The following is a 12,880-nucleotide window of genomic DNA, read 5'->3' on the forward strand; positions in this document are numbered from 1 at the left end:
AGTTCACATCATAATGTTACAGTCACCAAAAATAAGAAGCTTTAAAAAAACAAACAAAGAGTAAATGGAAAATAACAGCTAAATCTGACTTTATGGTGTATGTAGTGTATTTATATAGTTACCCTATCTGATGAAGGTCCTGTGCCAAAATATGGTAAGCCTACAATAAACAAGGAGAAATCCTGCAGTAATGCCTTGTTGTATTTGTGTTTCTTAACTGATGAAGTAGCACTCTACACTCTGATGTAGAATTACAGTACAGTTTACTTTATGAGGCATGAAAGAAGCCTATTTGAATCCTACTCAGCTCGTATATACAAAATTGCAGGGTCTAGGGTCCAACAAATCACTGTGATTGCACATCTTGAAATGTATGTCTATTTACACAAAACCCTCCCACAATGTCCAAAACCATCAAGTCATTACTGTGGATAACATCAATTTGTTAGCCTGACTGAATAGAAGTTTAAAACTGCGTTTTTGGGCAACAATATTGTGTTGGTTAGTATGCAGAATGGCCTCTACTGAGACTTTCAGTTGGTCTTTGAGCCTTAGAGTCCCATATTGGTATGAAACCAGTAAGCCTATACCTTGGGGATGGAAAACTGCATAGTTGAGTGTAAACCAATGATCAACTGAGAGCTTGGCGGGATTATGTTGTGGCTTCTTCCATGGCTGTTTTATGACATGAGCTGCTCATTTTAAAGAGGAGTGTCTGCCGTTCGAGGCACGGTATGGCCCCATGGTGGAATCTTTGCTCTTCCAGTCCAGAACGCAACCTGTTTTAGCCATCACTTTGATTATACAATTCTAACAAGAAAGGTATCATGTTATACAAACATCAAAACAAAATCACACAGAAATATATACACTCCAAAGGGAGACTGGCAAGACTGGCACAATTTGTGGAACAAAGTTTTGTGAAATTATACTAGAATCAATCTCAGGTACGGTCAGAGAGAGGGGAAGAGAGTGAATGTTTGCTTTTACCTGTCACATGCAACCATTTCCTAATTTCCAGACTATCATGAACAAGGCTCTGGCTTAGAAACAAAGGGCCCACTAACAAAGCTTCCCATGGAGAATTGACTGCGGCCTTGGTTTCTATTTACATACAGATGCACTGGAAATAATTTGCATAATGTTTTTTTGTAGCTGTGTGCTCAGGGGAGCAGCATTGTAACATATTGGTGCCTAATGAACTCTGAAAAAAATTGATTTTCCACAGAGTAAATTAAGAAATGCATTATAGCTGTTAAAGCAATCTTGGGGGAAATCGGAGCCTTCTTCTGCTAAACTACGCTTGATAAGTAATAAATTACATGTTACACTTATTTGCTTTAATTCATGCTAATTTTGCCCAATTAATGTACCACTGTAGTTCTGAGGGCAGCCACTGGAGATTTAATTATTTATTGGATTTTGGTGTGTGTATGTGCTTGTGTTGTATTGTTGGCATATGATGCTTGCATGAATAGAAAGGATTGTTTGTGGATATTGTGTTGTACTACATGCAATTTTATTTGTTTATAAGTTTAATTGTAAATGTTTGTGTGTGTGTGTGTGTGTGTGTGTGTGTGTGTGTGTGTGTGTGTGTGTGTGTGCGCGCGTGCGTGCGTGCGTGCGTGCATGTGTGCGTGCGTGCGTGTATGAGTGTCTATCAACAACAGAGTTAAATTCCATGTCTGCCGGGACTTCCTGACAGAGGCCTGATTGTCTGTGACTGCAGACTCTCACACACACACACACACACACACACACACACACACACACACACACACACACACACACACACACACACACACACACACTTGGACTAGTTTTGGCTGCCTTCCTCCTCTTCCTTCATTTCCTTCCCCTCCCTCGCTAGCTAGCAGGGTGAGTCATTGTTTACAGACCTTTCACTCTGCTGTCCTATCACCCTGCCCTGATGTGCTACTTTTCCATTTGATCACAGCTCCTGCATGTGGTGACATGACACCAGGCCTGGCCTCCTCCTTGAGCCATCTCCAGGGCCGATTGCTTCTGTTCGCATGATAAAGTAACTGCAACTGGCTGCAGCTTTTCATCTCGGATCTTGACGGTTTATTTTTAGCCTACGCTTCAGGTTGAGTGACTTCTAGTGCATGTGTATGCCAGCAGGTAGGTGATTCAGTATGTTGCTCAGACACACATTTTTGTTTCCAAAGGATTAAACGTGCAACCATCCTCATCCTCACTAGCAACTAAACTAACCCAATGGAGCATAATCAAGAAACACAACAGGAATACAAATTTTTAGTATGAAATGAGAGGGAAAAAGTTGGATTTAGGGATGTAAAAGGGGAAAACGGTGACACTATCTGAATATCAACTGTCAAATAATTTAAGTACAAACACACATATGTATAGACGCACACACACACCTTATTGGAATCTCAGGCCTTATGCTGAATGTTCCTTCGATGCGAGCATTTGAAGCGAACATTTGGCGAAGCTGCTGGAAAAATATACTGTTGAATTAGCCTTTTGTTTCAGCATGCTGTAGCAGAGAATAAGCCTCTGTTTCCCTCCTCATAACCTGCCACTGAAGACATTTCCCCCGTAATGCAACTGCTAATATGAAGTAAGTTCAACTAGAGAACTTTATACAACTGTGTGCAATCAGAAACTATATGCAAATTCAAGTTTTACTAAGGCGATCTGTAAGCATACCTGTACAAAACACAAATGCAAACACGAATGACATGATGGCCCTGTTAGCTATCAGCCTGCTGTCAGACCTAATAAGAATTAGAAGGAGTTAGCGCTACTTTGTTTCTCTCCCCTTCAAGTACTCTCTCTACTCCTGCACTCACTTCTGAGGCATCCACTAAGTATCCACCCTCATCACGCCAATATTAAAAAGCTTAGCTGGCACTGGTTTTTCAAGTAAATTAGAGAAAACAAAATCTCTAAGATTAGTCAATTAAATGGCACATTAGCCCGAGACTTAATTAAAAGATAGCAGGGCATACAGTCTTTAAGGATATTGAGAGGCGACAAGAGTGTTTAAACAGCAGATTGAACAAATGGCACTTATTAAAAACTTGACTGTGAGTCACTTGACACCTCACATATCCCCTGCACCTTGAGCTACATAAACAGAGTGTCAGCTCCCTGGGTTCCTGCTATGCAAATCTCTGGGATGAGGCAAAGAGAGGAAGTGCACTCGTCATACAGCATCCTCCATCTGGAACGTCAAGATGCCCTCCTACAATCAGCGGCTTAGCAACCAAAGCAACCCGAGCGGAAACATTTACTATCTCATACTTTTTTTTTTCCAACTACACCACTTCTAAATAGTGGTTATCAATGTTTTTGAAGGCGAAATAGAAGGTGAATGTGCCAAAAAATACATTTCAGTCACATTTAAGATGCATCTTGTAACACAGAAAGTGTGTTAGTAGGTTTGGCTGTGAAGAAAATGTATTCTCATGAACACAAACCCCTTCTGAGTTAATATATGTGTGTGTGTGTGTGTGTGTGTGTGTGTGTGTGTGTGTGTGTGTTTGTGTGTGTGTGTGTGTGTGTGTGTGTCTGTGTGTGTGTCAAACTCTTTTCGAAAAGGCATCCTTAATTAAACCTTTTGTTCTACCAAAATGACAGAAAAAAAGCCAGGAGAGCAAAAGGCAGTTATTGTGTCAGAGTGCTGAGACTGAAGAGCGAGGTACACTAAAACATCACAGTTCACTGCTCGTGTTGCCATCTCGGCATCACTTTCTATCCGGAACAATGCGACAGCTGACAGCTCGCACCCAAGAATTATCACGCTAAACTGAATTATTTCTGCCACGTGTTAATTTATTAACAACCTGTGCATGCTCTAATGTAGCCTGCATTTGCATATACATTTTTAACCTGCGAGCTCAATCGTCTTGAATATTCTTTCGGGGGATGAGAATATTTCAAACTGCCTTTTGTTGCAGCACGATTGAATTTTGAAGATTGGGGGAGAGAAAGACACATAAATCTCACACATAACCACAGGGCACACATTCTTAAGGGCAGATATCTGCACTTCATCACCTTGCAACATATGAGATGTGGCATCTCTGATCTGAAGCCTCCTCTTCACTTTCCCCTCTCTCTCTCTCTCTCTCTCTCTCTCTCTCTCTCTCAAAGAGGCACCTATGACTGCTTTAAGATGGCTTCAAATACTGCGAGCTGGCTTGTTTAGTCCCCAGGACTTTTCTGTTTAAGAGGAGCAAACATACAGTATTAATAAGCACCAATGAACTATTTATGTCTGGCTTCAATACACAAGATGGAATAATGTGACTGTGCCTACTCACAGATATATCGCAATCTGTAAACCAATGCTTGTGTTTTCTTTTTAAAAGTTATATTACATACATTATAGGCAGAGCATGACAGATTCAATACTGCACAACAGCCATGTTCTAACAAAGGATTCTAACAATGTCAATTATCACCTGGCAGACAACAGAGCTTAAGAAAAACAGGTATCTGGGGAAAAAGAAATTCACACTGACACCTTTCAGGTTATGAATCACCTTCTCTCGCACAAGATGCAACATTAAACATGCCAATAAAATAATATTTCCCAGCCAGTTAACCCACTCCTATCCACCTTTACAATAACAGATTCCTCCTGTGTCTTAAATATAGTTGTAACTTCTAAAAACAGTATTGTTCTCAGATCATTTACATTTATATCTGCACCAAAGCTGTAATTGTTCTACTTTTTTCCATTTGTATTTCAATTGATTTGATTGAAGTAGTCCAATGCTACTTAAAGGGCCAGTAAACCCTAACAATTTCTGCAAGCACCCTTTTACAATAGAGATTTTGTTTGTAGTTCTTGTAACTGACATTTTTCAATAAAAAATATTCAACCACGACTTGTCCATAATCAATGTTACTCAAAATAAGCTGGAACTACTTTTCACCATACAGTATGAAAACTGTTTTAAGTAAGAAATGAGGACACTGGAAAGAGGTGATCTTGCTGATTCTTTTCAATGTACTTTCAGTTCTGTGAGCATCGCAAAGTAGATACCAGTCACCTTCACTGTACTGGGGTGAATACAGAAAGTACACAGATAGAGACATATCTGGGCAAATAAAACCAAATCTATATGCATGGTAAGAAAACACTTGAGCCAAGTAAATAAACAAGTTATTTATTTAGTAATTTGGATGTACCAACCCTTTAAATCCTAATAAAAAAGCACAACATAAACCTATAACATCACATGTACAGTGTGTGATAATAGCATGCCAGAAACAGTGCCGCATTTACTCTGACAATGATCCCAACTGTTTCACGTACATGTTAATTTACACTTAAAGAACTTCTTTTCCGGATGAGGACGCGAGCAGGTGTTGCCGATGCACACCTGTAAACTTTGCCCACATATCAAATTCCCTGTGTACAAAACACCGTGCCGATGCCTAGTTACTTTCTTTTAATCTGCGCTGCACACTACACCTCATCACGAACAAACTGTCACCACGGCAGTGTAAACAAAGATGCAACAGGAGATGTGTTTATTTGTAGCAGAAGAAACAATTAAGGAGGCCTGACAGGCAAGTAAACACATTGAGGCAAAGCATCTGGTAGTGTGTGTGTGGGGGGGGTTGTTGTTTGTTGTAGAGAGACACTGTTTGGCGGAGACATAATATATAGCAGGAAAACAATTTAACAGATCTGACTAACAATTAATACGGTGTTTATTTACTTGTTAAAGAAAAATGAGAAACAGCTTTGACGTTGCTGGAGCAGAATATGGAAAAAAACACTCATGTGAACAAGTTTGTTTGCTCTTGTGTTTTCACAAAGCATGATAGTGCCAGCTTATGTGTGTGTGTGCGTGCGTGTATGTGTGTGTGTGTGTGTGTGTGTGTGTGTGAGAGGCTTTGCCTGTCAGTCATGTTAACTCAATGTGAAGAGGCTGCTCCAAGCGGAAAGTTGAGTCCTATATATTTGCCACAATGGCTGGTGTTATTAAGACCTTGATCCGTGTTTTCTTTCTGCATGGAGGGAGGTAAGCTACTGGATGCTCCCTCTTCCTCTCGCTACTGTTTGTCTGGGCGGGGTGGCTTGGTTTAGTTGGGTTAGGAAGGAGACATACACACCACAAACACACATCTTGGCTCTGTAAACATGCTTTTTTTTCAAACCACCGCGAGGTAAATTTTCCATTTGTGCTCATGTTTTTGGTCAGATTAAAGCATTTTTTGGTGGAAGCTGTGAAAAAGAAATATGGTTTGATGTACAAAAAGGTCGCTCAAAAAATGTTTCACTTGGCAGTACTGGAAAATCCAAGAAGAAGAAGAACAAGAAGAAGAAGAAAACTATTCATTGAAATCCAAATTGCAAAAGACTTTTTCTTTACGTGTTTTTTTTTTTAAAGCAAAACTTTGATTGCGCTTCTAAATCACTTTACCCTAAAACTGTCACTTTACCTTTATATACTTTAACGTACCGTTACAACTGTTTTTATATATTTATTAGGGCTGTCAATCAATTAAAAAAAATTAACTAATTAATTGCACAATTTGCTGTAATTAATCGCGATTAATCGCTTTTTTAAATTGAGACTGAAGCTTATAATAATGGATATTTAAATGCTAAATCATTTAACTTTGCAAATATGAAGAAAAAAACAAACAAGGAAAGGTTCTGCTAAGTTCAGAATGTTTAATATCTTTCAGAACAACAGCAGCAACAATTTGGCTTAGTCCTGCTGAAGGCTGCTGAAACGGCTAGAAACTGTCTGACTTGAGAGCAGATTTTTATCACCGTCCCCGGCTGCTGTCGCCTGCTCTCGTCTACTTTACAGGCGAGGCGCAGTTCATCTCCAACGAGCCGAGAGTTCAGTCGCCGGCAGGGCAGTCGGGACTCACCCGGAAATGGCGAGCGGAATGAGGTGACTAGTCTCAAAATCTGACGAAAATCTTCTAAACTGACCTTTGTTGAGCTGAAATGAAGACAGATTCATCAACTGCACGGCCTATTTCTCGCTTAAAATGTTTTCAGAAACATGTTTCAGTGAACTATTTTAGTACAATATGAGATCGTATTCTGAACGGCCGCCATGACAGTCTGGCTCTCAATATCCGGAGAAAACAAACCCATGTGACGCGTTCGTCCAATCAGCTGCCGGTTTTCAATACTTGGGCAACAATACAGAGTAGCGCCGCCTGCTGTTATGGAGACGTATTACGTTTCTCAGCCGCCACATAAAGTAAACAAACACAGTTAAATATTAAAAGATTAACGCAAAGATTAACGCAAAAATTAACGCGTTAATTTTGACAGCCCTAATAATTATATTACTTTTTTTTATGATATACATATACCACATTTATTTTTACGCTCAGCTTATTCATTTGCAATTTCTGTCTCCACAAATTTATATTACCTTATTTCACATTTTATTATGTTATATTTATCCCTATAATTTAACTTGCAGTATTTTATGTCTGAGAGTCTCATTTAGGTATCTTTTTTTTTTTTTTTTTACATTTTGTGATTTTCTGTTTTATATATATTCAATTAGCATTGTTGGACGGAGCAACCCAGGATTTTTTTTAGTGACGACGACTGCTTCTGTAACTGTTGTGCGTCTAATAAAAAACTTGAACTTGAAATAACACGTGGGTGTTTTGTTAATTTGCAAAAGACAAATGAAGCAACTGATCTGATACACATATCCTGCTCTGGATGTGGTTGTAAATGCTCAGACAACAGAACAAGCACGCCTTCCAAACAACCTGCCAATCATCCACGAGATCCAGATGACTGGAGGCCAGTGGAGGCCGCGTTCATTTAAGTGATGTTAATAACAAACAATCAAAAGTGCTGCTTGGGAGAGCGCAACACATCCACATCAGCAAATGACATGTAACAATGGTGACATCTAATTTATAGCTCAAGGAGCGTGTACAAGCAAATAAACAGGCACCCCTGGTCCGCATGTCCTTCTCAATTTGCCTCCCCCACGGTCTATTGCCTTTCAGACGCAGGGGGCAGGAGGAAAATAGAAAAGTTGAAAGTGCCGAACTTTAAGCCGATGTCTTATTTACAGGTCCAAGAGCCAACGCTTCTGTTACTTTCTCTGAAAACCATGTGCAGGCATCTGTAAAGCACACCCCCCCCTTAACACAAGCGCACAAACAAAAATATTCCACTTGCACGTACAGCTTAAGATGCCACAACTTCTGAACTGAGGGAGGGGGGGGAGGATGTGAGGATGGAAGGGATGTTTTCAGCACTGTTGAAGAAAAAAAGGAAATGATTTAAAGACATCGCAGCGTCTCCTCTCCTTTCATTCCTGTCGGATTCTTGCGTTCTCTCAGGCAGATGTCAGCGCCGTCTGCACGGGGCACGACGCGTGACAGAAACTTTGAACCTCACCGTGCCCCATCCAGAGGGAAGGGGGTTTCAAGCTCCAGTCTCAGGATCTCGCTAACTGCCGCGTTATCTTTGCACCGCCGTGGCGACGCCTCCAGGTAACAAGGAGATTAGAAGCAGTCGGAGGCCCATGTACCACAGCAAAGCTTTAGCAAAAGGGGGTCTTTAAATATTTAAGGTATGAGTACGATCACACATTGTTACTCTTAGAAGAGAAGGGGAACAAAGAATACAAATGTTTCACTTGGAAATCATTTACATTTCATTGCTGCGACTCTGTTCTGAGGCTGATGCAAGAGTGTTGAATTTGAGTTTGTTTTTTTGTATAAAAGGTATACACAATTTAACAGACGTGTCATTCCGTCACGGTTAATGCAATTTTTATGCACACTTCCTGTTGGCAACCACATCAATAATTTGTGCGAGAGAAATAGCAAGCAAACAAATAACTTCTTCGGCCTCTTGTCAAAGTCAATTAGAGTCCTCAGGTAATGACCCTATTTGCATTGTAAACCAGGCCCTTGTGTGAGAGGGCTAATGGGGCCACTACCTGAGGAGATTAATTGAAAGTGACATTACTTGAACTCTCCTCTTTCTTTTTTTTTTTTCTTTTTCTTGCACAGCCCTCTGAAAGATCGTCTCATCTTATTTTAATGTCGCGCCACAAGTCTAAACAGCGAGGTCAAATCTTTGCAAACTTTGACACGAGTGAGGAGAGTGAGGAGTTGAAGGGCATTGTGGTGCGTTAGAGCAGGTAAACGTGTCTGTGTTGGGAGTGCTCAGAAGAAAAAAGGGCACTGCTTGATTTTCGATCAGGTTGAAAAAAAGAATGCACTGCAAAAGAGTAGAGCCCGCTTGCTTTAAGTCCTTCCCTGCTTTACTACGTTACAATCAGTATTATGTTCACAATCCATTATGACACATGCCACAATGCGACAATGCATGTCATTTTCTGATGTGCTCAGTATTATTGTCAGATATTGTATCTGCATAATTATCTTCAATGACTCACAATACAATATTAGAAACACATCAGAATGAATCACCTCAATGCTAGCTGTTGTAATGATGGCTATTATGGATCATACAGTATGGATTGACAGACATGGGGGGGGGACATGCAGTTACATTTTCTGCCATTCGACAAAAACAAGCATTGATGTTCCATCTAGAAAAAAAACAAAAGGGAAGTGTCACACGTTACTGCCAGCCCCTCTTGTCCTGTCTAATTAGTCATATTATATGTAATTATAACACGGTTCTAATCTTATCAGTATACAACTCTCGGGTCTACCTCTAATATGAAAATGAAGGAAACAAAACACCATTAATGCACCCATCTGCTTTTTCTCTCATATGAAGCAATGGCAAAAGCAGTAATTTGTTCTCATGGCCGGGGGCAGCAGACTTTCATTTTCTGAGTGAAAGAGTTGTATCCCACCCAACTGAGCAGGAAGAGGGGGTGGATGGATAAATGGATGGATGGATGGATGGATGGATGGATTAATACACGGCTAGTCAGAGGAGATGGCCACCGCCACACTCTAATTCATTTAATATTGTAAGAGAAATGACCTTGCGATCAGAAAAGTGCTGAATTTCTCCCCAGTCGGCAAACAGAAACAATGAAGCCGTCCTAATTGTGACATTACAATCCAGCACACAGTGAGCGATCAGAGGGGGATTGATTAGACGAGTGGAAAGGTGGACGACTTTGTGAAAAGGTCAGTGCACACTCTACCTACGAGTTTGGAATATTTTCAACCATGCGCTGTCTGTGAACGCGGAACAAAGTGAAAGAAAGAAAGAAAAAGTACAACTCCTGTGTGATTACGGACTTTCTGGACAGTGATATCCCCCCTCCCCCCAACGCATTAGTGAAATAAGATGGTAATTTCCTGGGGCCAGGGTGTATCCAGGCAGAAAATGATAAAAGGAAATAAAGATAGAATGGAAGCAGGGGGGCTGACGTGGAGGTTAATTGAGGGGTTAACAGGGGGTGGTGTCGGCAGAAGGTCAGACTGCTGTTCCAGCCAGCAGGAGGTCCCTGCTCCCTGGTGAACTCGTTGAGTGTCATTGGCTACGTTTTCATGTTAGTGGTAACGCTGCTGCCAGGTGAGCGCCGTCTCTAAAAGAGAAAGGAGCAGAGGAGGAGGAGTGTGAAGGGGCAAGGGTTACATATGTGGCCATCATGAAACTGCACAGCTGCACCGTTCACAAGAGAAACAAGAAAATAGAACCCGGCACACAAGTCTCCCATAAACGATGTGCAAGTCTGACATTACAGCGTGATATATTTCAAGATGAAAATGTCTGTAGTCTATAGCCAGGACATTCCACTTCTGGGATTGCTCTGTTGCCGGAGGAAATTCCGCCAGATGTCACTCTTTTCGGCCGGATGTCCGTTTCCTTCCGCTTTCTTTGTGTTGGAATTCTAAACTCCGGTGGATTTATGAGGACTATGGTTAACTGCTCCTCAGATCTCTGCAGGGTAAATCCAGACAGCTAGCTAGACTATCTGTCCAATCTGAGTTTTCTGTTGCTGTCAACTTTTGAACTGTACAGATGTTCCACCAAAACAAGTTCCTTCCCGAGGGTATTTTGCAGCGGCACTGTGGCGCCGTCCGGCGCTTAGCCCAAGACGATTGTGATTGGTTTAAAGAAATGCCATGAAACCAGAGCACGTTTTTCTCCCATCCTAGAATGCTGTGTTGACTAGTCAGACCCTCCTCCGCAGCGCTGTGGAGGAAGGTTTCGCAATGCGGGACTACAATGTCTGCAACCAGTTTCTGCAATAACAATGCACATTGAGCAATGTCGGACGAACAGACAGTATTAATATAAAGGAGAACGTTTAAGATGGGAAACAAAACCAGCAGCAGCCAAACTATTTAGGAGACAAAAAGTAAAGTGAATGGAAATGGCAACAGCTCCTTACAGAACAGTTGTTGAAAAAAATCACATTTAATATCAGGGCTGCAACTAGCAATTATTTTCATTATCGACCAATGTACTGACTTTTCTTGACTAATCGATTACCCGTTGAGTCTTTAAACCTTCAGACAGAGTGAAAAATGCCCATTATAAGTTCCCACAGCCCAAGGAGGATGTTTTAAATGTCTTGTTTTATTTTGGACCAACAGTCCAAAACCCAAAGATGTTCAGTATAGTATACAGTGAGGAAAATAAGTATTTGAACACCCTGCTATTTTGCAAGTTCTCCCACTTAGAAATCATGCAGGGGTCTGAAATTGTCATCGTAGGTGCATGTCCACTTTGAGACATAATCTAAAAAAATAAATCCAGAAATCACAATGTATGATTTTTTAACTATTTATTTGTATGATACAGCTGCAAATAAGTATTTGAACACCTGAGAAAATCAATGTTAATATTTGGTACAGTAGCCTTTGTTTGCAAGTACAGAGGTCAAACGTTTCCTGTAGTTTTTCACCAGGTTTGCACACACTGCAGGAGGGATTTTGGCCCACTCCTCCACACAGATCTTCTCTAGATCAGTCAGGTTTCTGGGCTGTCGCTGAGAAACACAGAGTTTGAGCTCCCTCCAAAGATTCTCTATTGGGTTTAGGTCTGGAGACTGGCTAGGCCACGCCAGAACCTTGATATGCTTCTTACAGAGCCACTCTTTGGTTATCCTGGCTGTGTGCTTCGGGTCATTGTCATGTTGGAAGACCCAGCCTCGACCCATCTTCAATGCTCTAACTGAGGGAAGGAGGTTGTTCCCCAAAATCTCGCAATACATGGCCCCGGTCATCCCCCGGGATGATGCTACCACCCCCATGCTTCACAGTAGGGATGGTGTTCTTGGGATGGTACTCATCATTCTTCTTCCTCCAAACACGGTTAGTGGAATTATGACCAAAAAGTTCTATTTTGGTCTCATCTGACCACATGACTTTCTCCCATGACTCCTGTGGATCATCCAAATGGTCATTGGCAAACTTAAGACGGGCCTTGACATGTGCTGGTTTAAGCAGGGGAACCTTCCGTGCCATGCATGATTTCAAACCATGACGTCTTAGTGTATTACCAACAGTAACCTTGGAAACGGTGGTCCCAGCTCTTTTCAGGTCATTGACCAGCTCCTCCCGTGTAGTTCTGGGCTGATTTCTCACCTTTCTTAGGATCATTGAGACCCCACGAGGTGAGATCTTGCATGGAGCCCCAGTCCGAGGGAGATTGACAGTCATGTTTAGCTTCTTCCATTTTCTAATGATTGCTCCAACAGTGGACTTTTTTTTCACCAAGCTGCTTGGCAATTTCCCCGTAGCCCTTTCCAGCCTTGTGGAGGTGTACAATTTTGTCTCTAGTGTCTTTGGACAGCTCTTTGGTCTTGGCCATGTTAGTAGTTGGATTATTACTGATTGTATGGGGTGGACAGGTGTCTTTATGCAGCTAACAACCTCAAACAAGTGCATCTAATTTAGGATAATAAATGGAGTGGAGGTGGACATTTTA

This window comes from Perca flavescens, chromosome 23 (genome assembly GCF_004354835.1).
Source record: "Perca flavescens isolate YP-PL-M2 chromosome 23, PFLA_1.0, whole genome shotgun sequence".
In the NCBI taxonomy this organism is placed as follows: Eukaryota; Metazoa; Chordata; class Actinopteri; order Perciformes; family Percidae; genus Perca; species Perca flavescens.